The sequence below is a fragment of the Desmodus rotundus genome, chromosome 8, assembly GCF_022682495.2.
Source record: "Desmodus rotundus isolate HL8 chromosome 8, HLdesRot8A.1, whole genome shotgun sequence".
Lineage (NCBI taxonomy): Eukaryota > Metazoa > Chordata > Mammalia > Chiroptera > Phyllostomidae > Desmodus > Desmodus rotundus.
The window spans coordinates 74,186,325-74,213,672 of NC_071394.1; the positions used below are offsets into that span (position 1 = coordinate 74,186,325).

The 27,348-nt window shown below is 37.9% G+C and overlaps 1 long non-coding RNA gene across 4 annotated transcripts in view; it reads left to right on the forward strand.

The window, feature by feature from the left end:
* LOC139441103 (uncharacterized) overlaps positions 1-27,348 on the forward strand; it is a 302,417-nt gene that overhangs the window by 137,537 nt on the left and 137,532 nt on the right. For all 4 annotated transcript variants that reach the window (XR_011651517.1, XR_011651514.1, XR_011651516.1 and 1 more), the window contains one exon: positions 7,043-7,146. This is a non-coding gene — a long non-coding RNA (uncharacterized lncRNA). The remainder of the gene's footprint in view (positions 1-7,042; positions 7,147-27,348) is intronic.

Genomic DNA, 27,348 nt, shown 5'->3' on the forward strand with positions numbered 1-27,348 from the left:
GCATCTATTGATATGATCATGTGACTCTTGATTTTCCTTTTTTTTAATGTGATGTATTACATTTATTGATTTGAGAATATTGTACCATCCTTGCATCACTGAGATGAATCCTACTTGATCATGGTGTATGATTTTTTTAATGTATTGCTGGATGAGGTTTGCCAATATTTTTGTTGAGGATTTTAGCATCTATGTTTCTTAGCTTTTCCTTAAACATTTTGCTAATTTCTCCTGTGAAACCTTCAGGACTTTCAGGGCTTTCGTGTGCTGGGATTTTTTTGATTACTGCTTCAATTCACCATCTGCTCTCAGTTTGTTCAGGCTTTCTGCTTCTTCATTCAGTTTTGGGAGAGTATATTTTTCTAGAAATTTGTGCATTTCAAGCAGGTTTTCAAATTTGTTGATATTTTTTCATAGTAATTTCTCACAGTACTTTGCATGTCTATGGTATCAGTTGTAGTCTATCCCCTTTCATTTCTGATTTTATTTATTTGGGACTTTTCTCTGTTTTTATTGATGAGACTGCTTAAAGCTTTGTTAATTTTGTTTATCTTTTCAGAGAATCAGCTCCTGGATTTATTGATCCTTAGAATTTTTCTTTTAGTCTCTATGTCATTTAATTCTGCTCTGATCTTGGTTATTTCCTTGCTTCCCCTTACTTGGGCTTTGTTTGTTATTGATGTAGGGTTAGGTTGTTTGTTTGAACTGTTTCTATCTTTTTAAGGTAGGCCTGTATCACTATGAACTTCCCTCTCAGGACTGCCTTGGCTGTGTCCCATAAGTTTTGGAGTGTTGTGAGTTCATTTTCATTTGCTGTCAGAAACTTTTTGATTTTTTCTTTGATTGCATTCTTAACCCATTCATTGTTTAACAGCATGCTATTCAGTCTCCTTGAATTTGAGTGTTTTTGAGTCTTTTCCTTGAGGTTGATTTCTAGTTTCAGTCTCCTGTGGGCTGAAAAAAAGCTTGATATGATTTCAGTTTTCTTGAATTTGTTGTGGCTTGTTGTGTGTCCTATCATGTGTCCTGTCTTTTTAAATATTCCATATGCATTTGAAAAGAATGTGTATTTTCCTTCGTTGGGATGAAGGGTTCTATATATATCAGTTAAGTCCATTTGATCTAGGACTTTGTTCAATGCTCCAAAATCTTTGTTGATATTTTGTTTGGAACCCTATCCATTTTTGAAAGTAGGGTGTTAAAATCCACTAGTGCAAGTGTGGTATTATCTATATTTTATTTGAAGTCCTCCCAGATTTTTCTTATACATTTGTGTGCTCCTATATTGAGTGCATTTATGTTTATAATTTTATGTCTCCTTGATGGATTGTTCCCTTGAGTTTTATGAAGTGTCCTTCTGTGGGGGTTTTTGTGGCCTTTCTTTTGAAGTCTCCTTTTGTCTGATATAAGTATTGCTACCCCAGCTTTTTTTCCTGTCCATTTGCTTGCAATATTTTTTCTGAACTCTTCACTTTCAGTCTGTTTCGGTCTTTGTTCTGAGGGGGGTCTCTTATAGGCAGACTATGTGTGGGTCATGTTTTCTTATCCATTCTGCTACCCTATTTCTTTTGATTGGAACATTTAATCCATTTATATTTAAGTTATTTACATTTAGGTACTATTATTGATAGTACTCATTCATTTTTCCCCCTTTGTACCTGCATTCCTCTCTCTTGCTCTTTTTCTGGCTATTCTTAAACAGTTCTATTATCATATCTTGCAGTTCTTGCAGTTCTATTTGGTGGAGGTGTATTCTCTCAATCTTTTTTTGTCTGGTAATCTCCTTATTTCACATTCCATTTTAAGTGAGAGCTTTCCTGGGTAGAGTAGTCTTGGTTGTAGGCCATTGCTTTAAATAATTTGGAATATTTCTTGCCATTACCTTTTGTCCTGTAGTGTTTCTGTTGAGAAATCAACTGCTAGCATTATTGGTGCTCTCTTGTATGTTACTTCTTGTTTTTCCTTTGCTGCTTTTATGATTCTCTTTTTGTCTTTCAAAGTTGGCATTTTAATTATGATGTGTCTTGGAGTAGGCCTCTTTGGGTTCATCTTGCTTGGGACCCTCTATGCTTCCTGAATTTGTGTGGATTTTCTCCTCTCCAGTTTTGGGAAGCTTTCTGTCATTATTTTCTAAAACAGGGTTCCTATACCTTGCTCCTTTTCTCTTTCTGGTATTCCTATGATTTGAATACTGTTGCGTTTAATGTTGTCATGAAGTTCCCTTAAGCTATCTCCATATTTTTTGACTCTTTTTATGTGCATTGCTCAACCTGGGTATTTCTTTCTACCTTGTCTTCCAGCTTACTAATTTGGTCCTCTGCTTCATCCAGCCTGCTTGTAATTCATTCTAGTGTAATTTTTATTTCAGATATTGTATTCTTTATTTCTTCTTACTTATTTTTGCTTTTACTTCTCTTGCCTTTGAGGTCAAATTCCTAAAATCATCTTTAAGACCAAGTTCCATAAGTTTAGTATGTATGTTTTCTCCTATGTAATTGATTGTTTCAGGTCTTAGATTTAGGTCTCTGATCCATTTTGAGTTAATTTTTGTGTATGGTGACAAATAACAGTCATTTTTTTTACAGTGGCTTTCCATTTTTCAGTAATGTTTATTGAAGAAGGTTTTTTTCTCCATTGTTGAAAATTATTTGCCTGTATTCATATGGGTTCATTTCTTGGATTTCATGTCTGTTCCATTAGTCTTTGTGTCTGTTTTTCTGCCAGTACCACACTGTTTTGACTATTGTAGATCTGTAGTATAATTTGAAGTCAGGTAGTGTGATACCTCTGACTTTGTTCTTTTTACTCAGGATTGCTTTGGCTAGTCTGGGTCCTTCGTGGTTCCATACAATCTGATGAATTTTTGTTCTATTTCTTTTTAAAAAGCCATTGGGATTTTGATGGGGATTGCATTAAATATGTATATTACTGTTTTTTTGCAATTGCAAAAGAAATTATTTCTATTTTTTTCTAAAATTTTATTGTTAATGTATAGGGATGCAATGGATTTTTGTATATTAATTTTTTATCCTACAACTTTACTAGACTTGGTTAATACTTCTAATACTTTTTTGGTGGATTCTTTAGGTTTCTATATGAAGAATCCTGTCACCTGCAAAAAGTGACAATTTTACTTCTTCTTTCCCAATTTGGATGCTTTTTTTTTCTTTCTCTCACTGATTGCTATGTCTAGAATTTCCAGTACTTTGTACAATAACAATGATGAGGGTGGACACCCTTGTATTATTCTTGATCTCAGAGGAAAAGATTTAGTTTTTGTCCATTGAGTGTGATATTAGCTGAGGGTTGGTTATATATGACCTTTATTATGTTGAGGTACTTTTTTTCTATATCCATTTTATTGAGTATTTTAATGATAAATGGATGTTGTATCTTGTCAAATGCTGTTTCTGCATTATTGAGATGATCATATGGTTTTTATCCTTCATTTTGTTAATATGGTGTATCACATTAATCAATTTGCATATATGGAACCATCCTTGTGCTCCTGGAATGAACTCCACTTGGTTGTGATGTATCACCTTTTTAATGTTATTGTGGTATTTGATTTGCTAGTATTTTGTTAGGAATTTTTCATTTGTATTTATTTGAAATATTGGTATGTAGTTTTCATTTTTTGTGTTATCCTTGCAAGGTTTTGGGTCAGGGTAATATTGACCTCATAAAATATATTAGGGAGCATTTCTTCTTCATTTTTTTGGAAGAGTTTGAGAAGGATAGGTATTAAATCTTTAATGGATGTTAGAATTTACTAGTGAAGGCATCTATCTGGTCTTGGAGTTTTACTTCTCGGGAGATTTTTGATAGTTGTTTCAATTTATACTCTATTGATCACTTTGTTTAGATTTTCCAGTTCTTCATGATTCAATCTAGGAAGATTATATATTTCTAGGAACCTACCCATTTCTTTTAGATTATTGAATTTGGTGGCATATAGTCTTTCATAGTATTCTTGTGTGATCCTTTGTTTTTCTCAGGTGTGGTTATAACTCCCCTTTCATTTCTGATTTTATTTTAGTCTTTTCTCTTTTTTCCTTAGTAAGTCTAACAAAAGGTTTATCAATTTGATTAATTTTTTCAAAGAACCAGCTCTTAGTTGTGTTAACTTTTTCTATTGTCGTTTATTTCATTCAATCCTGCTTTAATTTAATTGTTTCCTTTCTTCTGCTGACTTTGAACTGAATTTGGTCTTCTTTTCTAGTTCTGTAAGATGTAATGTTAGGTTGTTTATTTGGAACTTTTTTTGTTTGTTGAGATTGGCCTGTGATGATATACAGTATATCTTATTGCTTTCTTCTTATTACTGCATTTGTTATATCCTAAAAGTTTTGATATGTTTTGTCATCATTCTCTTTTGTCTCCATGTATCTTTAATCTCATTTTATTTCTCCTGTGATGCAGTCATTTTTTTAGTAGCATGCTGTTTAATTTCCACTTATTTTTGGTTTTCACTGGCTTCTTTTTGCAGCTGATTTTTAATTTCAAAGCATTGTGGTTGGAAAATATGCTTGGTATGGTTTCATTCTTAAAAATTTTAAGGCTGATTTTGTGCCCCAACATATGGTCTATCCTTGAGAATATTCCATGTGCACTGGAGAAGAATGTGTAATCTGGTGTTCTGGGGTGAAAGGCTCTGTAAATGTTGATATGTCCATTTGGTTTAATGTGCCATTTAAGGCTGATATTTCTTTATTCATTTTTTTCATTGGTTCACATTGAAGAATGGGATTACAGCATGCTTTCTGAGGTATATATACTGTGCATATTACTCCTGCCTCTGCAAATGATTGACAAACACACCCTGGCTGTCAGTTGCTGCACCGAGATCTGTAGGTCCACCTAAGCTGCTCACCAATGAGATCAGTACATAGTGTGGAATTTTGAAAGCAATGTGAAGAAAGGAGGGAACCATGGAAAGTGGGAAGAATTCCCTAGGTGGGAGAGCAGACCTGTGGTCAGTTGGGGTAAGAGGAAAAAATCCATCTAAAGGCCCAGCTGTCTGAGTGACTTTTATATAATTGAGAATAGATGTGTTTAAAAGTCATTCATATATTTAATATGAGTAAAATACACTAATCTTTTATGCCATCTAACTTTTAAAATTATAAGAGAAGAAATGAAAACAGCCAGGTTAGAAAACAACCACTCTTCTTGTTCATGACTAGTTCTCCAGCAAGGAGTAGGTAGAGGGAAAAATGTCTAAAATTATTTGGTGCCATCTTTCCTTAACTTGGTTTCTTGGAAAGTGACTTTTTATGACATAAGTCCATATTTTCATTAGTGCCAAAATAAGTCATCATATGCCTACCAAAACTTGGTAAAGACACTAGAATTTTTAAGAAAACCTTTTATTTCAAAAAGAGGAGTTTGAAAAAACACGGGGTCTCATAGGTCAGGATGCTAGCAGCTCCTCAGGGAATAAAAGGTGTTTATGTCCCATTGATTTTGACAATGGCCCACTTTTAAATGACTGGTTGGAACTCATTGAGTGGAGCAGCTCTACAATTCTAGTGTCTGACACATTTTTAATGACACCATTAGACACAGTTAAGGCTACATCTTGAGTTATTTTATAGATTGGCAAATAAAGAGATGGCATTTTCTGAATTGTACTTCATCTGATTTGGAATCCCCTTTATATGCCTACATTCAATTCATTGTTAGAGAGTGAATTAAACTTGTATGCATGATAAGGTTAAAAAAATTTTTTTTGGTTCAGCTCCATATATTGGATCTCATTTGCTTTTAATTTTTAAATTATGTTTATTGACAATTTTAAAAATCCGTAACTCAAGTACAACAGTAAAAATGGCAGCTCCCTTTTTAAAGAACTGGCTCAAAGTTTCATTCATTCCTTTTTCAAAAGATTTTAATTGTTATTCCCCATGAAGTTCCACTAATTTTTACAGGAGAGAACATTGATTCATGCTAAATGTTTTTAATGTTCTCTTGCTCATATATAAGCTCAAAATTAAAATGCCATTTAGCTTTTTGACTAATCATTGCATAAGTGGCAATTGGATTTCCAAATTGGGCTGCCAAACTATGAGCAATCAAAAAGATTGTTTATCCGAAACAGTTTGCTGCAAAACCAAACCCTTGAATGAACTGCAAGCAAGCAAGCAATTAAAACTGAGGGCACTTTTTCAGTAGACCAGTGATCACCTGAATGTGGTTATCAGCCCTAATATATTTCTTAATTATGCAGTCAGCTTAGTGGAATTGAAAAACAATAGTCCATTCTCCTTTTCTATTTAGTAAATGTTGGGGTCATGCCATCTTTTTCTCAATTGAATCAGATGATCTCCTTTGAAGATCTATCTCCCAGAGTAGGATTTAGATAGCTTGGTTTCTATGTCCCTGAAATCAGAGAGCAATTAACTACCTGTGTATTTACCTGCCAAAGTTGAGATGCTTTGTGAAGTCAAGAATAAAAAAAGCAGAAACACAGGGAAAATGTAATCCCACTATTAAGACACAGTATAACCCCCTGATCTTGCAGAAGCAGTACTGCAGTTGTGCTGGGATAATAAAGAGACTGAGGAGGCTTTTTACCTGTGTGTAGGTGACCATCAATTTAACAGAAATATGAAAGTATCTAACTCATTTTACTTAGTGTTGGAGATTCTGCTTGAATTTAAGATGAAGGATCTGGGTTACTTTAGGAATAGAAGCAAAGTTATATCTATCTTCAGAGCACATTTTGTTTGCAACAACTGCTATTCTTTTAATCTAGTTAATTTGAAAACATCTTAGATGAAAATTATTGCCACACAAAGAAAAATAATTGTAAAATGACATGGTCATCTTTAGACCAATTTAGGAACCTAGAAGATATTTGTCAACCAAAATAGGGCAAGAGTGCATAAATTGATCTGATTGTTTTTCTGAAACTTTCAAAGCTTTGAAGGAATTATCTTTGGAATATGAGTGCGTCATATTTGGAATCTGAAATAGGGAATTTGAAATAACGTTATACTAGTGTTAGAAAAATTCCTTCATTCTATTGTCTGTTGTACAGGTTTGCAAACTTTGCTGCATACTGTGATCACCAGAGGAGCTTTTAAGAATCCTGATGTCCAGGCCAAATCTCAGACCATGAAGTTGGGATTTATGCCACCAAATGTGAGACTTTAAGTCTACCTCTTCCAAATTTTTTTTCTTGATTCATTAGTGAAGAAAATGATTGCCAATGAGCAAATCCATCCTTGTAATGATAGCTTATGAGCTCAACTAAAAATTAGAAATAAGATTAATAATTTATAACTTCCTTCCACTGATGATGATGAATTAAGGATTTTTTTTTGTCCATTAACCTGTTATCCTTGGTAAGTACTATTTAACAATGTGGTATCAGTCCAGCATTTTATTTTATGAGTAAAATGAACTTGCAAGATAAATGTTGATGGCATGTTTCTAAGAAAAATTAAGGTTGATTAATATGTTGTTCCCCAGATAGAGACTGGACTCTCATTTGTTTCTGTGCCTGATTAGTCATGCAGTAATTTCTCTCATTTACTTTATAGTCTTTGAAGATTGAGATCCCTGTTTCATACAACGGAGTGAGGCAGAGGCATAATGTGGTTTATTTCTTACGTGTCTGGTCCTTCTGATTGAAATACAACTTTATCCACCCTGGCTGGTGTGGCTCAGTGGATTGGGTGCCGGCCTGTGAACCAAAGGGTTGCTGGTTCGATTCCCAGTCAGGGCACATGCCTGGGTTGTGGGCCAGGTCCCTGGGTGGGGGGGTGCTCAAGAGGAAACCACACTTTGATGTTTCTGTCATTCTCTTTTACCCTCCCTTCCTGTCTCTCTAAAAATGAATAAATAAAATCTTTAAAAAAATTTTAAAAACCTTATCCTTTCTCCCCTCCCTTAAATGATGGTGTGTTCCAAAGAGAAATATCCTATTTGCTGTGTTAGTTTCTTAGGGCTGGCATAACAAAGTACTACAAATTAGATGGCTTAAAGCAGGAGAAATTCCTTTTCTTCCATGCCTGGAGGCTAGATGTCCAAAATTAAGGTGTTGACAGGGTCATGCTTCCCCCTTGAAGGCCCTAGGCGAGGATCCTTCCTTGCGTCTTTCACCTTCTGATTGTTCCAGGAGTTCTTGGGTAGTTGCTCCAGCTTTTCAGTCCCTGCCTCCATTGATACACAATTGTGTCTCTGTCTTCACATGGCCTTACTCTTCTTTATAAGGAGGCTGATCACATTAGATTAGACTTTATTTTAACCTGATTATATCTGCAAAGACCTATTTCCAAACAAATTTACATTCATAGGCACTGGTGAATGTGGTTTAGGACTTCAACGTATCTATTGGGGACACAATTCAACTCATAACCCTTGCATTGAGCATAGAGCAAGACCAGTGTGAGCATTGGCCCCTGGGCCATGTATAGTCAGGAGGTTAGGATGGAGCTTTTTTGTGGACCATGTGGCCTGAGATTAATCCATATTAAGGAGATGACTCCAGACAAGTGACCTTTGTTAGTTCTCTACCATGTGTCTTCACCTTTCAGTCATATGTCTCTGAGTTTCCATCCATGTACATATGCTTTTTCATCCCACTAAGCCACTACACACATTGTAAGTTGTCATAAATATTGTACTTCAAAAAGAAATCATTGTGCTTGTTTGAAGTGGGCATGGATGCCACAGCACCAGAATTACCAAAGCAGGGTTCCCAAGGCTCACTTCTTGCCTTTATTAGTGCTGAGGTGGTATAAATGGTGGGGGAGATCCTCTTAGTTTTTCACTGCTTCTGGGTAATGCTTTCCCCAGTTTGCCCCAACTTTGCAGATCCAATGGTTGCAGCCATTTTGCTTTATTACTGTGGCATTGTAACAGATGTTTTTTTGGTTGTGATGCTCTGCATTTATGTCTGATATGAGGTCATTCACAGAATTAATTCAGGGATTCCCACTCCATATGAATGTGACATTGATATTTCACCTGAGAATTTATTGTGTAAGTCACTTGAGTATACTTTGCACGATCCTTTTCCTTAACACATGGAGGATTCTTTTTATTTTCTTATTTTATTAAATTATGAGTATGCTTATTTTATCCAACCTGATAATCTCTTTTAATTAGTGTGTTTAGATCATTTATATGTAGTGTAATTATTGATATACTTAGAGTTTGGGTCTACCATTTTATTTTTTTGTTTTCTGTTTGTCACTTCTGTTTTTATGTTTCTTTTTCCCCCTTTCTTGCATTCTTTTAGGTTATTTCGATACATTTAAAAAATATTTTATTTATTTATTTTTAGAGGAGAAGGGAGGGAGAAAGAGAGGGAGAGAAACTTCAATGTGTGGTTGCCTCTTGCTCACCCCCTACTGGGGACCTGGCCCACAACCCAGGCATGTGCCCTGACTGGGAATTGAACCAGTGACCCTTTGGTTCACAGGCCAGCACTCAATCCACTGAGCCACACCAGCCAGGGATGGATACATTTTAATATTCTATTTGAATTTATCTATTGCATTTTGGGCTGTATTTCTTTGTATACTTTTTAATGGTTGTTGCAGGGGTATCTAATCTTCCACAGTCTCCTTTAGAGTTAATGTTTTGATGCATTGGGCAAAATGTGGAAAAGCCTTACAAGCATATACATCCTCTTATTCTCCTTCCTTATATTATAGTTCTCAAATATATTACATCAACATACATTGAAAACCTTACCAGATAATGTTATAAGTTTTGCTTTCAACAGGAGAAAAATAGACTATACTTCCTCAGTTATTCACCATTTATGTTGCTCTTCATTGATAAATTTCCATACATCCCTGTAATATAATTTCCCTTCAATCTGAAGAATATACTCCAGCCTTTCTTGTAGGGAAAGTTGGCTACAGATGAATTGTGCTCTCATTTAGAGTGTGATGTCACCATAGTTCATTGATGTGTGTGGTTATATGTTGAGTATGTGCTTTTATTTTGCTTCCTGATAAACAAATTTAATTTTCCAGTGGCTATTTCTTTGGCGCCTACTATGTGACTGGCACTGATATCCATCACACAATTGATGACAATGCAGTGAACAAAAACAGGAAAATATCTTTGCCCTCCAATCTAATATCATGTATGTTGGGAGATAGCCAACAAATAAACATGAAGCATAATGTGACAGATGTTATGAGTTCTATGAGGGGAAATAAAGTGGGGGTCAGAAAAGGACTTTTCAATTGTAAACTCAAGGATGACTTCCCTGAGAAGGAAATGCTGGAGTAGAGGCTTAAGTCAGGTGAGGGAACCTGCCCTGATATCTGGGGAAAAATGTTCCCCAGATATCAGGGAAGGGAACAGCAAGTGCAGATGTCCTGAGGCAGAAAGTGACTGGCATGCTTGAGAAGTAGCAAGGAGAGGCCAGTGTGACCATGGTAGTGAGAGAGAAAGGTGGTAAAGAATGAAGTAATGCAGCCAGATAGGTGAGGTTTGGTTTACAGCACAGAGATGCTGCTGTAAAGAGATGAAAGAGAGTAGCCATGTGCTACACCACAGCGTGGGATTTCTCTTGGGAAAATTGTATTTTATTTAAAAATTTTCACTCTTCTGGGGCTATAATAGAGGTTTAAAAAATCTCAAATATCTTAGGACCTATATGTAATTGAAATATGTAAATGTAATCTAGCACTGCAATCTTCCAAATTGTCAAGACAAGCTGGAGATAAACCATTGAGTTACATCTTTTGACTTTTAAATATTAAGAACTAAAAAATTAATTTTTAAATCCACCCTGACCTAAATAAAATACCCAGTGGGCTGGAATCAGGTTACATGTTGCCAGTGTTTGAGCGTTGGCCTAGAAGCTTTATCGTAAAAAAAGCAACTCCACTCCATCACTCTTTAAGGAAAACCATACATTTGACCCTTGAACAACAGGGTTGAGGAGCTGATCCCCTTGCAGGTGAAAATTTGTGTATATTTATGATCATATTATTGAATATGAATATATTATTGAGGAGCTGATCCCAACCATGGACTGAAGATGGTAGTTCGTGCGCAGATCACTTTAGGTCTGCTGTGTGCTCCTCTGCCTCTTTTGTTTAATGTTGTAGTCAAGGACTGTGCACCACAGTGAGTAACATGGTGAAAAAATATTCTCTTCGCAGGTATGGATGCTTCTAGTGTAGATTACCTGTAACCTAGTGGGTGAGTCATGGGACTCCAATTTCTAGGTGGCTCAAGGACAAGTCCCATTATGTCCCTGGACGTGCACCCTGTGCTCTCTGTCCTCTTCACCTGGCAGACTCAGGACATTGGTCTGACTTTATTGCTGGAGAGATTTATTATATTTAGCACAGGTTTCTCCACATCCTGGTGATATAATTATGATTGTTATCTTTTCCTTATCTTTTCACTCTCTCCCTTTTATGAGATGAAACCCGTTTGGTTGAAATATGTGACAGGGAGGGCACTTCTTTCTTCTCAGCCTAATGATGAACAGCTGGGAGTTAATGAGCTTTTAATAGTTAGTGTAGGGGGTTAGTTTGTTGCAATTTTAGTCTGCTGAATACTCTGAGGTCTCATTGTTTTTCTATTTCCTCTTAACATTAGCTTTATTGATACCAGAAAACACCTGTTTAAAATTCACCCAGCATGGAGAGAACATATTTCTCTTTGGATCACCTTGGCCTCAACTGACACTCTTGTAATTGTTAGGTGCCTGTGGAACTTCACTAGGAGTTTTTATCTTCATTTTTAAGAATTTTAAAACATGTTATATATGATTAAATTTTTATTTAGCAAAGAAATGTTTTTAAAAAGCACTTGTACGAGCTTTTGTATATTTTTCTAGACCCATTTTATTTTTTCTGCTTTGATCTTAAGCAAAATAAAAGACAAAGTCTTCTTCCACTGATATATTTTATAGCAATGTTCTTAGCTTTCATCATTTCCCCCTAAATTAAATTTTCCTCAGACATATTTGTTGTAAATTCTTGGTCATAAAATGATTTCTTATAGCTAAAAAATAATGATTAGCAGCAATATCTAACTTGTGTGCAGTTTATTGTCACTCTATAAAGCTTATAAATCACTTTCATGCGTGTTTTGTCATTTTATATTCACAATTACCTTTGGAGATGAGCTGGACAAGTAGTATTACCATTTTACAAAGTAGAAAACCAAGGTACAGTACATTATTAGTCAAGGTAAAATGGTTATAAAAGCTAATATATGTACATGGTAAAATTTGAAACAGTACAAAGGATATTCAAAAGTTCCCCTACCTTGGGTTAGTTATAGTTACCATTTTGTTGCATTTCTTTCAGTAGTTTTCCATGCACATTCCAACTTATCTATGCTTTTTTGAGACACAAGAAGAGAACGATTTCATACCATCCTGTACCTTCCTTTATTTAATTAATCATGTAATAGAAATAGAAAATATATGAAATAGAACATAGATCTCCCTCCTCCATTATGGAGACCTTGCATAGTTTATATAATTAGTCCCCTATTGATGGACAGTTAAGTTGTTTTAAAATTTTTGGTACTATGGCAGAGTACTGGTCTGAACAGCCTTGTACATGGTCTTTGTGTATATTTTGCAAATATGCAAATTACTAGAAGTAGAATTGCTGAATAATCAGGCATGAGCATTTAAAATTTTGATGCATATTTTAAAAAGTGTCCTAATAATTAATATATACTATAATAATTTACATGAAAGATTATATCTTCCCTTACAACTGCTCTAATAGTTTAAATCATAAAGCTTGCTTGCTTTGTTTATTTATTTATTTATTTATTGTTAAAGTACGGTTGTCTCCATTTCCCTGCCACCACTTTCCCCTGTCCCACCCAGTCCCACCTCCAACCCTCAGTCCTCCTACTACCCTCTGGCTTTTGTCCGTGGGTTATTTATACATGTTCCTTGACCACCCTTCCTTCTTTTGCCCAGTACACCCCTCCTCCCGCTCCTCTGGTTACTGTCAGTATGTTTTTTATTTCACTGTCTCTGGTTATATTTTGCTTGCTTGTTGGTTTTGTTGATTAGGTTCCACTTATAGATGAGATCATATAGTATTTGTCTTTCACTGCTGGGCTTATTTCACTTAGCATAATGCTCTCCAGATCCATCCAGGCTGTCACAAAGGGCAGGAGCTCCTTCTTTCTTTCTACCACATAGTATTCCATTGTGTAAATGTACCAGTTTTTATTTATTTATTTATTTATTTATTTATTTATTTATTTAATTCAGTTACAATTGTCTGCATTTTCTCCCCATCCCTCCACCCTACCCCAGCCAGTCCCACCTTCCTCCCCCACCTCTACCCTCCGCCTTGATTTTGTCCTTGTGTCCTTTATAGTAGCTCCTATAGACACCTCTCCCCACTATCCCCTCCCCACTCCCCCCTGGTTATTGTTAGATTGTTCTTAATTTCAATGTCTCTGGTTATATTTTGTTTGCTTTTTTTCTTTTGCTGATTATGTTCCAGTTAAAGGTGAGATCATATGGTATTTGTCCCTCACTACCTGGCTTATTTCACTTAGTGTAATGCTTTCCAGTACCAGTTTTTTGATCCACTCATTTGCTGATGGGCACTTAGGTTGCTTATAGCACTTGGCTATTGTAAGTTGTGCTGCTATGAACATTGGGGTGCATAGGTTCTTTCGAATTGGTGTTTTAGGGTTCTTAGGGTATAATCCTAGCAGTGGAATTGCTGGGTCAAAAGGCAGTTCCATTTTTAGTTTTCTGAGGAAATTCCATACTGTTTTCCATAGTGGCTGCACCAGTCTGCATTCCACCAACACTGTACTAGGGTTCCCTTTTCTCCACAACGTCTGCAACACTTGTTGTTTGTTGCTTTGTTTATGATGGCCATTCTCAGTGGTGTGAAGTGGTATCTCATTGTGGTTTTAATTTCATCTCTCTGATGGTAGAGATGCAGAGCATCCTTTCATTTGTCTCTAGGCCCTCTTTATATCCTTCTTGGAGAAGTGTCTGTTCAGATCCTTTACCCATTTTATAATTGAATTGTTTGTCTTCCTGGAGTGGGGTCTTGTGAGTTCCTTATATATTTTGGAGAACAGAGCTTTGTCTGAGGTATCCTTTGCAAATATGTTTTCACATTTTGGTGCCCTTTTCATTTTGCCAATGTTTTCTTTAGCCATGCAGAAGCTTTTTATTTTGATGAAGTCCCATTTTTTTGTTCTTTCTTTTATGTCCCTTGCTCTAGGAGACATATTGGTGAAAATATTGCTGCATGGAAATTCAGAGATTTTCCTATTTTCTCTTCTAGCACTTTTATGGTGGTGTGACTTACATTTGTCTTTTATCCATCTTGAGTTTATTTTTGTGTATGGTGTAAGTTGGTGGTCGAGTTTCATTTTTTTGCATGTTGTTGTCCAGATCTCCCAACACCATTTGTTGAAGAAACTACTTATACTTCATTTTATGCTTCTTCTCCTTTTGTCAAATTTAATTGACTACAGAGTCATGAGTTAATTTCTGGGGTCTCTATTCTTTTCCATGTGTCTATTCTTATGCCATTACCAGAGTGTTTTTATTACAGTGGCCTTGATATGTATTTTGGTATCATGTGTTGTGATTCCTCCTACTTTGTTCTTCTTTCTCAAAATTTCTGCAGCTATTTGGGGTTGTTTATGGTTCCATATATATATATGTTTGAAATGTTTGTTCTAATCTGTGAAATATGTCATTGGTATTCTAATAGGGATTGTGTTGAATATATAAATTGCTTTGGGTAGTATGGATATTTAAAAAAATTATTATTGTTCAAGTGCAGTTGTCTCCATTCCCCCCCCCCCACTACTCTCCCCATCCCAGCTCTCCCCATCTCCTACCCCCTATACTACCTCCTAAGGCTCTGTCCATGTGTCCTTTATACATGTTCCTGACAAACCTTCTGCCTTTCTCCCCCATTATTTCCTCCCACCACCCCTCTGGTTAAGGTCAGTTTGTTCTTACTTTTGATGATGTTAATTCTTTCACTCCATGAATACAGTATATACGTCCATTTATTTGTATCTTCCTTAATTTCTTCAGTGTTGTGCAGTTTTCTAAGTACAAGTTTTTTACCTCCTTGGTTAGGTTTGTTCATAGGTACTTAATTTTTCTTGTTGCTATAGCAAATGGGATTTTTTCCCTGATTTCTGATTCTGATATTTCATTGTTGGTGTACAAAAAGGTCTTCACTTTTTTATTGTATTTTTAAAAAATTACTTTATTGTTGTTTAATTACAGTTGTCTGCATTTACCCTCCACCACACCCCCCACTTCCCCACCCCAGCCATCCCCACCACCCTCCCTTGCTTCCATCCCCCCTGGTTGTGTCTATGTATCCTTTATAGTTGTTCCTGAAAACCCTTCCACTCTTCCACCCATTATCCCCTCCCACCTCCTCTCTGGTTACTGTCAGATTGTTCTTAATTTCAATGTCTCTGGTTATATTTTGTTTGCTTGTTTGTTTTGTTGATTAGGTTCTAGTTAAAGGTGAGGTCATATGGTATTTGTCCCTCACTGCCTGGCTTATTTCACTTAGCAAAATGCTTTCCAGATCCACCCATGCTGTCACAAAGGGTAGGAGCTCCTTCTTTCTTTCTGCTGGGTAGTATTCTATTGTGTAGATATACCATAATGTATTTTTTAAATATATTTATTGATTATGACATTATAGTTGTCCCATTTCTCCTCCTTCACTCCACTCCATCCTGCCAACCCCCTCACTCCCACATTCCTCCCCTACAGTTCATGTCCATGGGTCATACATATAAGTTCTTTGCCTTCTATATTTCCTATACTATTCTTACCCTCCCCCTATTTTCTATCTACCATTTATGCTACTTATTCTCTGTACCTTTCCCCCCTCTATCCCCCTCCCACTCCCCTGTTGATATCCCTCCATGTGATCGCCATTTCTGTGGTTCTGTTCCTGTTCTAGTTGTTGGCTTAGTTTTCTTTTGTTTCGGTTTTAGGTGTGGTTGTTAATAACTGTGAGTTTGCTGTCATTTTTACTGTTCTTATTTTTGATCTTCTTTTTCTTAGATAAATCCCTTTAACATTTCATATAATAAGGGCTGGGTGATGGTGAACTCATTTAACTTGACCTTATCTGGGAAGCACTTTATCTGCCCTTCCATTCTAAATGATAGCTTTGCTGGATACAATAATCTTGGATGTAGGTCCTTACCTTTCATGACTTGGAATACTTCTTGACAGCCTCTTCTTGCCTGTAAGGTCTCTTTGGAGAAATCATCTGACAGTCTTATGGGCACTCCTTTGTAGGTAACTGTCTCCTTTTCTTTTGCTGCTTCTAAGATTCTCTCCTTCTGTTTCATCTTGGGTAATGTAATTATGATGTGCCTTGGTGTGTTCCTCCTTGGGTCCAGCTTCTTTGGGACTCTCTGAGATTCCTGGATTTCCTGGAAGTCTATTTCCTTTGCCAGATTAGGGAAGTTCTCCTTCATTATTTGTTCAAATAAGTTTTCAATTTTTTCTTCTTCCTGTTCTCCTTCTGGCACCCCTATAATTTGGATGTTGGAATGTTTAAAGATGTCCTGGAGGTTCCTAAGCCTCTCCTCATTTTTTTGAATTCTTGTTTCTTCATTGTTTTCTGGTTGGATGTTTCTTTCTTCCTTCTGGTCCACACCATTGGTTTGAGTCCCAGTTTCCTTCACATCACTATTGGTTCCCTCTACATTTTCCTTTGTTTCTCTTAGCATAGGCTTCATTTTTCATCTAGTTTTTGAACAAATTCAACCAATTCTGTGAGCATCTTGATAACCAGTGTTTTGAACTGTGCATCCGATAGGTTGGCTATCTCTTCCTTGCTTAGTTGTATTTTTTCTGGAGCTTTGAAGTGTTCTGTCATTTGGGCGATTTTTTTTTTTGTCTTGGCGTGTCTGTTACTTAAAGGGGCGGAGCCTTAGGTGTTCCCTGGGGCGGGGTAGTGCTGGTTGCTGTGCTGTGACTCTGTACATGGGGGAGGGGCCAAGAGGGAGCAATGGCGTCTGCTCCACTCTTCTCCGGATCTCAGTCACTCCCTCCTCTACCCACAATCAAATGGCCCCTCTGGTGCTGGTTCCCGAGGGGGTGGGCTGTGCACACTCTACGCCCATGTGGGTCTCTCCAACAACCTCTCCTGTGAGGCTGGGAGTCTCTCCTGCTGCTGCCCCAACCCCCAGGGGCGTTTTCAATCAGAGGTTTGAGGCTTCACTTCCCCACACTGGAGCCCTGTGTTACACAGTCTGCTTCACTCCCTGCCGTTTGTCCAGTTTATCTGTGCACGAATGTGGGGCCGCGGGGTGCTACCCGCCACTCTGCCTGCCCCGTTCTCCACCACTTTGAGTCCGGCCCTCTCGGTTTATCTGTGAGTGAATGTGGGGCCGCAGGGCCTGCTAGTGGTCAGACTGCCTGCCCTGTTCGTCCCACACTCTGCCAGTCTTGGTCCCACCATGGCCACGCGAGTCCTCTCCACCCCGGTGCCTGTCTCCGCCCCTGCTACCGGTCTGGATGAATGTTATTTTTTATTTCCTTGGTGTCGCACTTCCTTGCCATTCAATTTTCTGTCAGTTCTGGTTGTGCGAGGAGGCACAGTGTGTCTACCTACGCCACCATCTTGATTCTAAGTCCTATTCCCTGCTTTTTAAAATGGAAAATGCACCACTGTTTCAAGTGAATTTATGGAAACGGCCAGTCTCTGGTACTAAGCTGTTGAACAAGGCATCTCTCCTATACCTCTTTAAAGATTACCAGAAAGCCACTAGGTCTCAGCTTTCATTTTTTTCCCCATGCAGCAACACTATGCTACATAGCTGTGGTGTTTGTGATGGATAATTTTATATGCCAGCTTGACTGGGCCATGGGAACACCCATCTATTTGGTTGAACATGATTCTGGGCATTTCTGTGAAGATGTCTTGGAAGGTGTTTAGAGTAAAGTGGATTGCCCTCCCTAAAGGGACTGGGCTTCATCCAATCACTCTAAGGTGTGAATAGAACAAAAACCCTGACTATCTTTTGAGTAAGAGAATTCTTCCTGCCTTTGAACTGGGACATCAGTCTTTTTATGTCTTTGGATGCAAACTGAAACATTGGCTGGTTGTTGATCCCGATGGCTTTTAAACTTGAGTGACACCATCAGCTCCCCTGGGTCTCAGATCTTTGGACTCAGACTGGAACTAAAATGTCAGCTCTTCTAAGCCTCCAGCTTGCAACTCACCCTGCAGATCTTGGGTCTTGCCAGCCTCCATAATCAATCAACCTATCTCTCCTCCCCTCCCCTCTCCTCCCCTCTCAATCCTCTTTTTATATATCTACTCATAACCTATTTGTTTTGCTACACTGGAGAATTCTGACTAATACAATGTTATAAAACTAGTTGCTCAAGTGAGTATAATTAGTGATTTCTGTGCATAACATATACTGGATACTTATTTTCTGCCATCATGTTTTGAGCAACTTTAAGTACCTGTTTCTGAGTCCCTATCTTCTAGGTGAGGAGTTGTAGATTACAAAGATTCAAGGCACATCCTTGTTCAAAAATTATTGTCCAGTGCCAAACAATACACAAATTCTGGAAAGGCTCTTTATATAGAGACCAATAAACACTGTCTCAAGTAGGAAAGATGTTTCCAGTGGAAAGCCGAACCATGTGTTTTGACTTACTGAGGTGGAGATGCCATTTTTGGCTCTACTTGGGGTAATATTAGCTACTTCACTTCTCCTTCCCCTTATTCTATGAGAACATAGACACTGTGTGTGTTCAAATATTACCCCTTTCCAATTTCTAGTTGTGTGACCTTGGGTAAATTAATTTTTGTATATTTTTTAAATGTAAAGCACAAATAAAATACTACCTACATCATAGCACTTTAATAAAATTACTAGGACAATATTTGTAAAGAATTTAGAACAGTGATTGCAACCTACCATATTTTATTAAATCCATGATGCTGTCAGTTTTGAGATGCACAGCTATTTTCTGTATTTATAAGAAAAGCAATGCCAATTATAATGGTGAGATGCCCTCAGTTGTGACACCTCTTGACATGTTAAAAAATGAAAAAAATACATATCTTAAAATCAATAAAGTGTAGTAGTTGGTGCTTCATAAATGAATAAAATACTAGACCAGGCAAGCTGATTTTTCAGAGACACGTTTGAATACCAAAAAAAAAAAATTCATTTGCATTTATTGATGGTATCTATATAGCAACAAAATTCTAAGCAAATTACATTATTAATAAATGTCCCAATCATTTCTTGACTATTCTAAGAAGTTACTAAAGTATTTTTCTTTTATTTTCTTAATCAGGTTTAAAGCTACTTTTTAAAAAAAAATTTTTTGATATATTTATTGATTATGCTATTACAGTTGTCCCATTTCTGCCCCTTCACTCAACTCCATCCTGCCCACCCTAAAGCTACTTTCATAATAGATTCCCCAGGGATCATTTGAAATCTTTTTTTTTTAATAGCAGCTTTATTTATTTATTTATTTATTTATTTATTTATTTATTGTATTGTCATTCAAGTACAGTTGTTTGTGTTTTCCCGCCACCACTATTCCCATCCTTACCCACCAGCACCTCCCACCCTCAAAACTTCCCCATTTTAGCTTTGTCCATGGGCCCTTTATACATGTTCCTTGACAACCTTTTGCCTTCTAATTAAGGTATGATGGAAGTTACTGAAGGTTTGTGTCCCCCTCTGTGGGGAACCGTTCCAAGCATGGGAAATGTGGCTCAGCCCCCACTTGGAAAAGCCAGTGGGAAGCGAGGTTGGCAGGCAGGACCCACATCCATGGATAGGTTCTCCCGTGGGAAATCATGCCTGCATTATAGCCAAGCTGCTATGAGACTTGCTCTTGCTAAAACTCCCTCACCCTGAATTGAGGCAGCACATGTTTACTGAGTATCTTCATCTTCCTAAAATCTGTGCTAAACCACCCAAGTATGGAGTGTGAGCAGCTTTCCCCTTGAGCTGTAACATCCTTGTCTTTGCAGTAATTAGCAGTGTTCTGTCCTTTGTCGCCCTTAAAAAGTAATCACCTGTGGTAAACCTGTGCATGGTAAATGAGGATCACCCTCGATGTAATGTACCCAGAAAAACAATAAAAGCCTGTCCAGGCGGAGGTCAGGGGCCCTCTCTCTAACTTGGAGAGCGGCCACGCAGCCCCATTTACTCCACAGGATTTCTGTAGTCCGTGTGTATTTGCATATTGCGGCCACAACAGCAGATCCTGCTGGCTGGGATCTGTGTCACCCCTCCCCAAATTCATATGTTGAAGCCCTAAACCCCAATACAACTGTATTTGGAGATAGGATCTACCAGGAGGTGGTAAAGGTTAAATGAGGTCATCAGGGTGGGGCCTAACCTGATAGGGCTGATGTCTTTATAAAAAAGGGAGAAGAGACACCAGAGCACTTTATCTCCATGTGAAGACATAGTTAGAAAGTGGTAGTTAAGAACTAGGAAGAGAGCTCTCACCAGGAACTGAATTAGCCAGTACCTTGATCTTGGATTTCTAGCCTCCAGAACTATGAGAAATTATCTGTTGTTTAAGCTACCACATCTGTATTTCCTTATCGCAGTTTGAGCAAACTGAGACAGTGGACACCAGGGAGGGCAGTCAGTGGGAGAGGACATAGGATGAATTCACACTGGGCCCCATAAATGGCTAGTCAGCTGTCAGGGAATGATTACCGGAGGGGCTTATTTGCAGTTGGAGACCAGAGAAGGATCTTCCCAACAGTTTTTCCCAGTCATCGCTTTTCTGCTTACTCAGTGCTAAAGCCCTGTTACTACTGACAGTAGAATTACTATTATTATTATTTTTAAAGTATATTTTATTGATTATGTTATTACAGTTGTCCCATTTTTTCTCCCCTTTATTCCCCTCTATTCTGCTGCACCTCTACCACCAGCATTCACCCCTTAGTTCATGTCTATGTATTGTGTATATAAGTTCTTTGGCTTCTCCATTACCTATGCTATTATTAACTTACCCCCATCTATTTTGTACCTACCATTTATGCTTCTTATTCCCTGTACCTTTTCCCTCATTCTCCCCCCACCCACTCCCCACAGATAACCCTGCATGTGATCTCCATTTCTGTGATTCTGTTCCCGTTCTAGTTGTTTGCTTAGTTTGTTTGTGTTTTTGATTTTTAGGTTCAGTTGTTGGTAGTTGTGAGTTTGTTGTCATTTTACTGTTCCTAGTTTTGATCTTCTTTTTCTTAGATAAGTCCTTCTAACATTTCATATAATAGGGGCTTGGTGATGATGAACTCCTTTAAATTTATCTTATCTGAGAAGCAATTTATCTGCCCTTTCATTCTAAATGATAGCTTTGCTGGGTAGAATAATCTTGGATGTAGGTCCTTGCCTTTCATGACTTGGAATACTTCTTTCCAGCCCCTTCTTGCCTGCAAGGTTTCTTTTGAGAAATCAGCCAATAGTTTTATGGGAATTCCTTTGTAGGTAACTGTCTCCTTTTCTCTTGATGCTTTTAAGATTCTGTCCTTATGTTTAATTTTGGGTAATGTAATTATGATGTGCCTTGGTGTGTGTTCCTTGGGTCCAGCTTCTTTGGGACTGTCTGAGATTCCTGGATTTCCTGGAAGTCTATTTCCTTTGCCATATTGAAGACTTCCATGATGAAGTAAGTCTTCCTTCATTATGTTTTCAAATAAGTTTTCAATGTCTTGCTCTTCCTCTTCTCTTTCTGGCACCCCTATGATTCGGATGTTGGACTGTTTAAAGTTGTCTTACAGGTCCCTAGGCCTTTCCTCATTTTTTAAAATTCTTGTTTCTTCATTGTGTTCTGGTTGAATATGTTTATTTCTTTCTTCTGCTCCAAATCCTTGAATTGAGACCTGTCGGGGGGGCTTTAACGCAGCCCCCTGGTCCGCCACGGATGAAGAATAAGACTACCAAGACATGGTCTGCTTGGGGAGGAGAGGTGGCCATTTTCCTCAAAGGAGAAGGGCCCAGAGCCTCTCTCTCCAGGGGCTTTTATTAGGTTCATTTGCATAGGAATACAGATAAAGCTCATCAATCATTGTCAGCCAGTAAGGGTTAAACAAAACAGGATTTACAGAGAACTTTGAGGGCTTATTCTGAGTTATAGCCAATTAGTTAGAGGGCCATAAAATTTTAGGTGCCAGACTCATCTCAGGTCTGGACCCTTATCTTTTAAACTGAGGGTACAAATTAAGTAGGTTTCACAGGAATGTATGTATTTTTGTTAGGCCTGATTTCCCAGGGAATCCGCCCCTCCCAGCACAGGACTGCACTGCTCTCTGTTATTGCTTCAGGCTTAAGTCAGGCAAGGGAAGTAAGGCAGCCAAGAGATTAGGAGACTTCTTGCAGACAGAATGAGGACTCAGGCTATTTCAAAGCCGAGGGGTGAGGGTCCATCACCCCCTTTTTCCACAGCCCCCTGAGTCCTTCCCTGCAAGTTTATTCCTGTTGACCAGAACCTGTCTTAGGTTGATCCTCCCTTGAGGATTCTTACCCGTCATTGGCTAACTGGCCAAGCTCAGGGACAAGCAGGGTGAAGTGGGCAGGGGTGGCACACCTGCCAGGGAGATAAGCTTTGTCTCCTTAGTGGCTTATGGTCCCAACTCTGACTCAGCCTTAACCATGGGGGGTTACAGCCTCTGAAACCAGGCAGGGCGGTTCCCAACAGACACCTGGTTTCCTTCCCATCACTGTTGGTTCCTTGTGTATTTTCCTTTATTTCACTTTGCATAGCCTTCGCTTTTTCCTCTATTTTGAGACCATACTCAATCAATTCTGTGAGCATTCTGATTATCGATGTTTTGAACTCTGAGTCTGATAGGTTGGTTATCTCTTCATTGCTTAGTTCTTTTTCTGAAGATGTGATGTATTTTTCCATTTGGGCCATATTTTTTTTGTCTTGGTGTACCTGATATCTTGTAAGGGGCAGAGCCTTAGGTATTTGCCAGGGTAAGGCAACACACTTTGCTGAGTTGTGGCACTGTATGTGAGGGAGTGGTCAGAGAGGGAACAATGCTGCTTGCTTGGCTCTAGGCTGGCTTTCAGTCATTTCCACTGCTAATTAAAAGCAAATTGGGCCCTTCTGATGCTGATTTGGTGTGGGCGGGTTTGCGTGTGTTCTTAGGACCCTATGGGTCTCTCCAATGAACTCTCCTTGAGGCTGGGAGTTTCTCCCACCTCCTCAACCCCTGCAAATTTTTACAGACAGAGGTTTTGAGGCTTTATTTTCCTGCACTGGAACCCTGGGTTGCGTGGTCTGTCTCACTCCCCAGTTGTTCCTTATGGTTTATCTGCAAATGTGGGACTGCCAGCTGCTGCCTTGCTGTGTGTTATCTCTGCCCCAGCTGCCCATATCTTGCCCCTCCTACCAGTCTGGATGAATATTTCTTCTTTCACTCCTTGGTTGGACTTCTAGTTTGCCAGTTTGATTTTCTGGCTATTTTGGTTTTTTGGTTTTGTTTTGTTTTTAAATTCGTTGTCCTTCTTTTGGTTTTGCGAGGGCGCAAAGTGTATCTGCCTATACCTCCATTTTGGCCAGAAGTCACTATTACTATTATTATTTTTATTTTATAATTGTATACAACTACCTATGGGAAATCAACACTCTTGTGAAAATTTAATTAAGTTTATAGTTTTAATTACTTCCTTCATATTTTTGCTTTTCAGTAGTAGATTGAAAACTCTCATGCTAGTGGTTTGATTCTCTGGGTACTGGTTATTCTTTTATATGTCTTACAAATGGAACTTTGTTCTTTCAGTAATTGAATTTTGCTCCCACTGATATTTAAGATAGTAGATAATATGACCAGGAAAGGCATAAAAAATTCAGAATAATATAAAGGTTATTTTGTGGGAGGCCTATCTCTATGGTTTAAAAATCAGACTATTATGGAATCTTTTTAAACTGATTATTTGAAGCACATGCACCAAACAGTAGAACTCAAGGAAAGTATTTTCCTAGGGAAGTCCTTTGGGAAACCTGTTTCAATGAGTAGATGAGATTGCTTGTAATTCACAGAATAATTTATATGCAAATGGTGTATCTGGAAATCATGAAGGTGCTCAAAAAGGTTGTCTGTTATTAATCATTTCTAAATATTGCCTCCTACACAATCTTGTTTACGTTGTTTTTATCCGAGCAAAGGTAGGTCCCTGCATCCTGGTGTAGCCAAATTTGCTGTATTAGTTATTGGTTTCTATATAACAAATTAGCCAAAATCTTGGAAGCTTAAAACAATTAATGTGTTTTTTCATATGGACTCTAAGCATCAGGAATCTGGGAGCAGCTCAGCTGGGTGGTCCTGCTTCAGCTGCAAGATTCCAGTTGAGTTGTCACTGGTGTTGCAGTCTTTGATGATTTGAGGATGGCTGTAGGATGTGTTTCCACGTTCACTCATGCAACTGAGTGATGGCAGTAGACTTCAGTTCTTGGTCCCAGGGGCCTCTTCATAGAGCTGCACATGACATGGTTCCCCCAGAGTGAGTGATGAGCAAGCACACGAGTGGATCACTGTCTTTTATAACCTAACCATGGAAGTGACAGGCCATCACTGCTGTTGTGCTGTGGTACACAGTCCAGCACTGGCCCAATGTGGAAGGGAGTCTGTTTACAAGCTCACTTCCAGGGCTGTGGGCTGAAGACTTTGGTTTCTTGCCACATAGGCCTCTCTATAGAGTAGCTCATGCCATGGTTTCCCCAGAGTGAGTGACCTGAGGGGTACAGAGAATAGGTAATAATTGTGTTTGCTTGACTCTGTAGATTTTTACACTACTACAGAAACTTATAAATACGACATAAACTATATTTATAGTGCTTAGCCTAGAATCTTTGGATGTCAAGTCTTATATATCTAAATCATATTTTAAAATACTCAAAGTACTTTTATTGGTACCTGAATAGTACGAATAGGGTAGCATCTTTCTCTTAGTAAGGAAATATTAATACCTTATCCTAAACTAGCTTGTTCTATATTTGGGCAAAATCCCCTTTGACCACTACCATAGGGATAACTACCTTTATCTGTTTGGTCAATGTAGTTTTCTATATATTTGTGTATTTAAGATTGTAGAAAATGTGGTAGATTTTCATATGACTGTGAATTGTATACAAATGGTATCACATTGTGTACTTTTTAGTCCAGCCTGCTTTATTCCTATCAATATTACATTGTGATCTTGTGCATTATTACACATTGATGTAATTTGCTTTCTTAATTGCTCCATAGTGTTCTTTTGAGTGGATAAGTCATACGCATTTAGGCTTTTTCTCCTGAAGGGACATTTTGGTTGTGTCTATGGCCAAATAGGCCCACAGGCTAACTAAATGTTTTCCATAGTCATACGATCAATAAGTGATGGAGACCAATTATTTAGTGTCTGAGCAAGTCTGTACAGTAGAACTTTCTGTGATGATGCAACTGTTATTTCTTTGTATCTCTGCAACCATATATCATGATGCATGTGTGTCCAGTACAACTGTGGTTGGTAGTGACTAACCACATGTGCCTATTGATCATTTGAAATGTGTTTAGTTTAATTGAGCATATGAGATGTGACTAGTGCAAATTTATATTGGAACTTGTGACTAGATGTGCTTATATTGGACAGTACAGTATAAGCTTTATGTAAATATATAACTTAGAGAAACATTGGTGGCCATAGAATAACCAAACTCTGAAAGATGGGATTGTGATTTGTCTTCATATTTGTGTTCCCTGCACCTCACATTGCCTGGAAAAATTGGTGTTCAATAAAAGTTTGTTGGATCAAAGTCACTGAGGAGGTATAGGAAGTTGTAGTTCAGGCTTCAGTTAGGATATATATCTGTTGTTACATCCCCCCTGATGGTCTAGTTCTTATCTGAATATGTTTTTATTAGGGCTTTTTAGCTTTACTGTTTAATCTTTATCCCATAATAATTATGCAGTATCATGCTGCTAATGGCTTATGGGAAGACCTAGTCTCTGCTGATATGTTCCTCTTATCTTATTTGTCAATAAGAAAGAGAGGATCTGAAATATAAAATTCATTTTAATTTACATTTAAATTTTAAAAAGGCAAGAACATATTAGAGCAGGCACTAATTAATGTTAACATAGAAATTGGAACATCCTTATGCATTTTTGTCAATTCACACCGCAGATATTTATCTGGCATTTTCATTGATTTTCCATAAAATCATAGCTTTTATTATTTAAATAGGGAGAGAAATTAGCTGTTTTCCCCCATTAAGCTTTTTTGTTATAATTAACTTGTGAATCTCCCTGAATTATTGAAATGTCTCTTTAATACACATTTGGAATTTGGGAGAAGGGATGGGAGTTACTTGATTGAGGCTGTCCTTATTTGGGTCCTAAAACAGGCAACTGTTTAGCTGGTAAGCATTTTCCTTTGAACCTTCTCTAGGCATATACAAGGCTCTTGAGTGGTGGGAACTGCACTGTACACTTTTTCAAAATACAGCTCCATAGAGATAACGCTGAATGGTTCTATGATAAAATGAGATGTGAGTAGTATAATGAAGCTTAATTTTTTTTTTTTTTTTGTCAAAGTGAATGCTTTCTAAACACTGGCTTTGAAAAAGATTACCATACACAAAAATAAATTCAAGGTAGGTAAAAGACTTAAATATAAGTCATAGCACCATAAAAGTCCTAGAGGAAAACATTGGCAGGAAGATCTCAGACATTCCATGCAGGAACATCCTCACAGACACGTCCCCTAAAGCAAGGGATATAAAGGAAAGAATAAACAAATGGGACCTCATCAAAATAAAAAGCTTCTGCGTGGCTAAAGAAAACAGCACTAAAATACAAAGAGAACCAACAGTATGGGAAAACATATTTGCCAATGATACCTCAGACAAGGGCCTGATCTCCAAAATATACAAAGAACTCACATGACTCCACTCCAGGAAGACAAACAACCCAATGAAAAATTGGGCAAAGGACTTGAACAGACATTTCTCCAAGGAAGACATACAGAGGGCCCAGAGACATATGAAAAGATGCTCAGCATCACTAGCCATCAGACAGATGCAAATTAAAACCACAATGAGGTACCATTTCACACCAGTCAGAGTGGCCAACATAAACAAATCCACAAACAAATGTTGGAGAGGATGTGGAGAAAAGGGAACCCTAGTACATTGTTGGTGGGAATGCAGACTGGTGAGGCCTCTGTGAAAAACAGTATGGAATTTCCTCAGAAAACTAAAAATGGAACTGCCCTTTGACCTAGCAATTCAGCTGCTGGGAGTACACCCTAAGAACCCTGAAACACCAGTCCAAAAGAACCTATGCACCCCAATGTTCATAGCAGCACAATTTA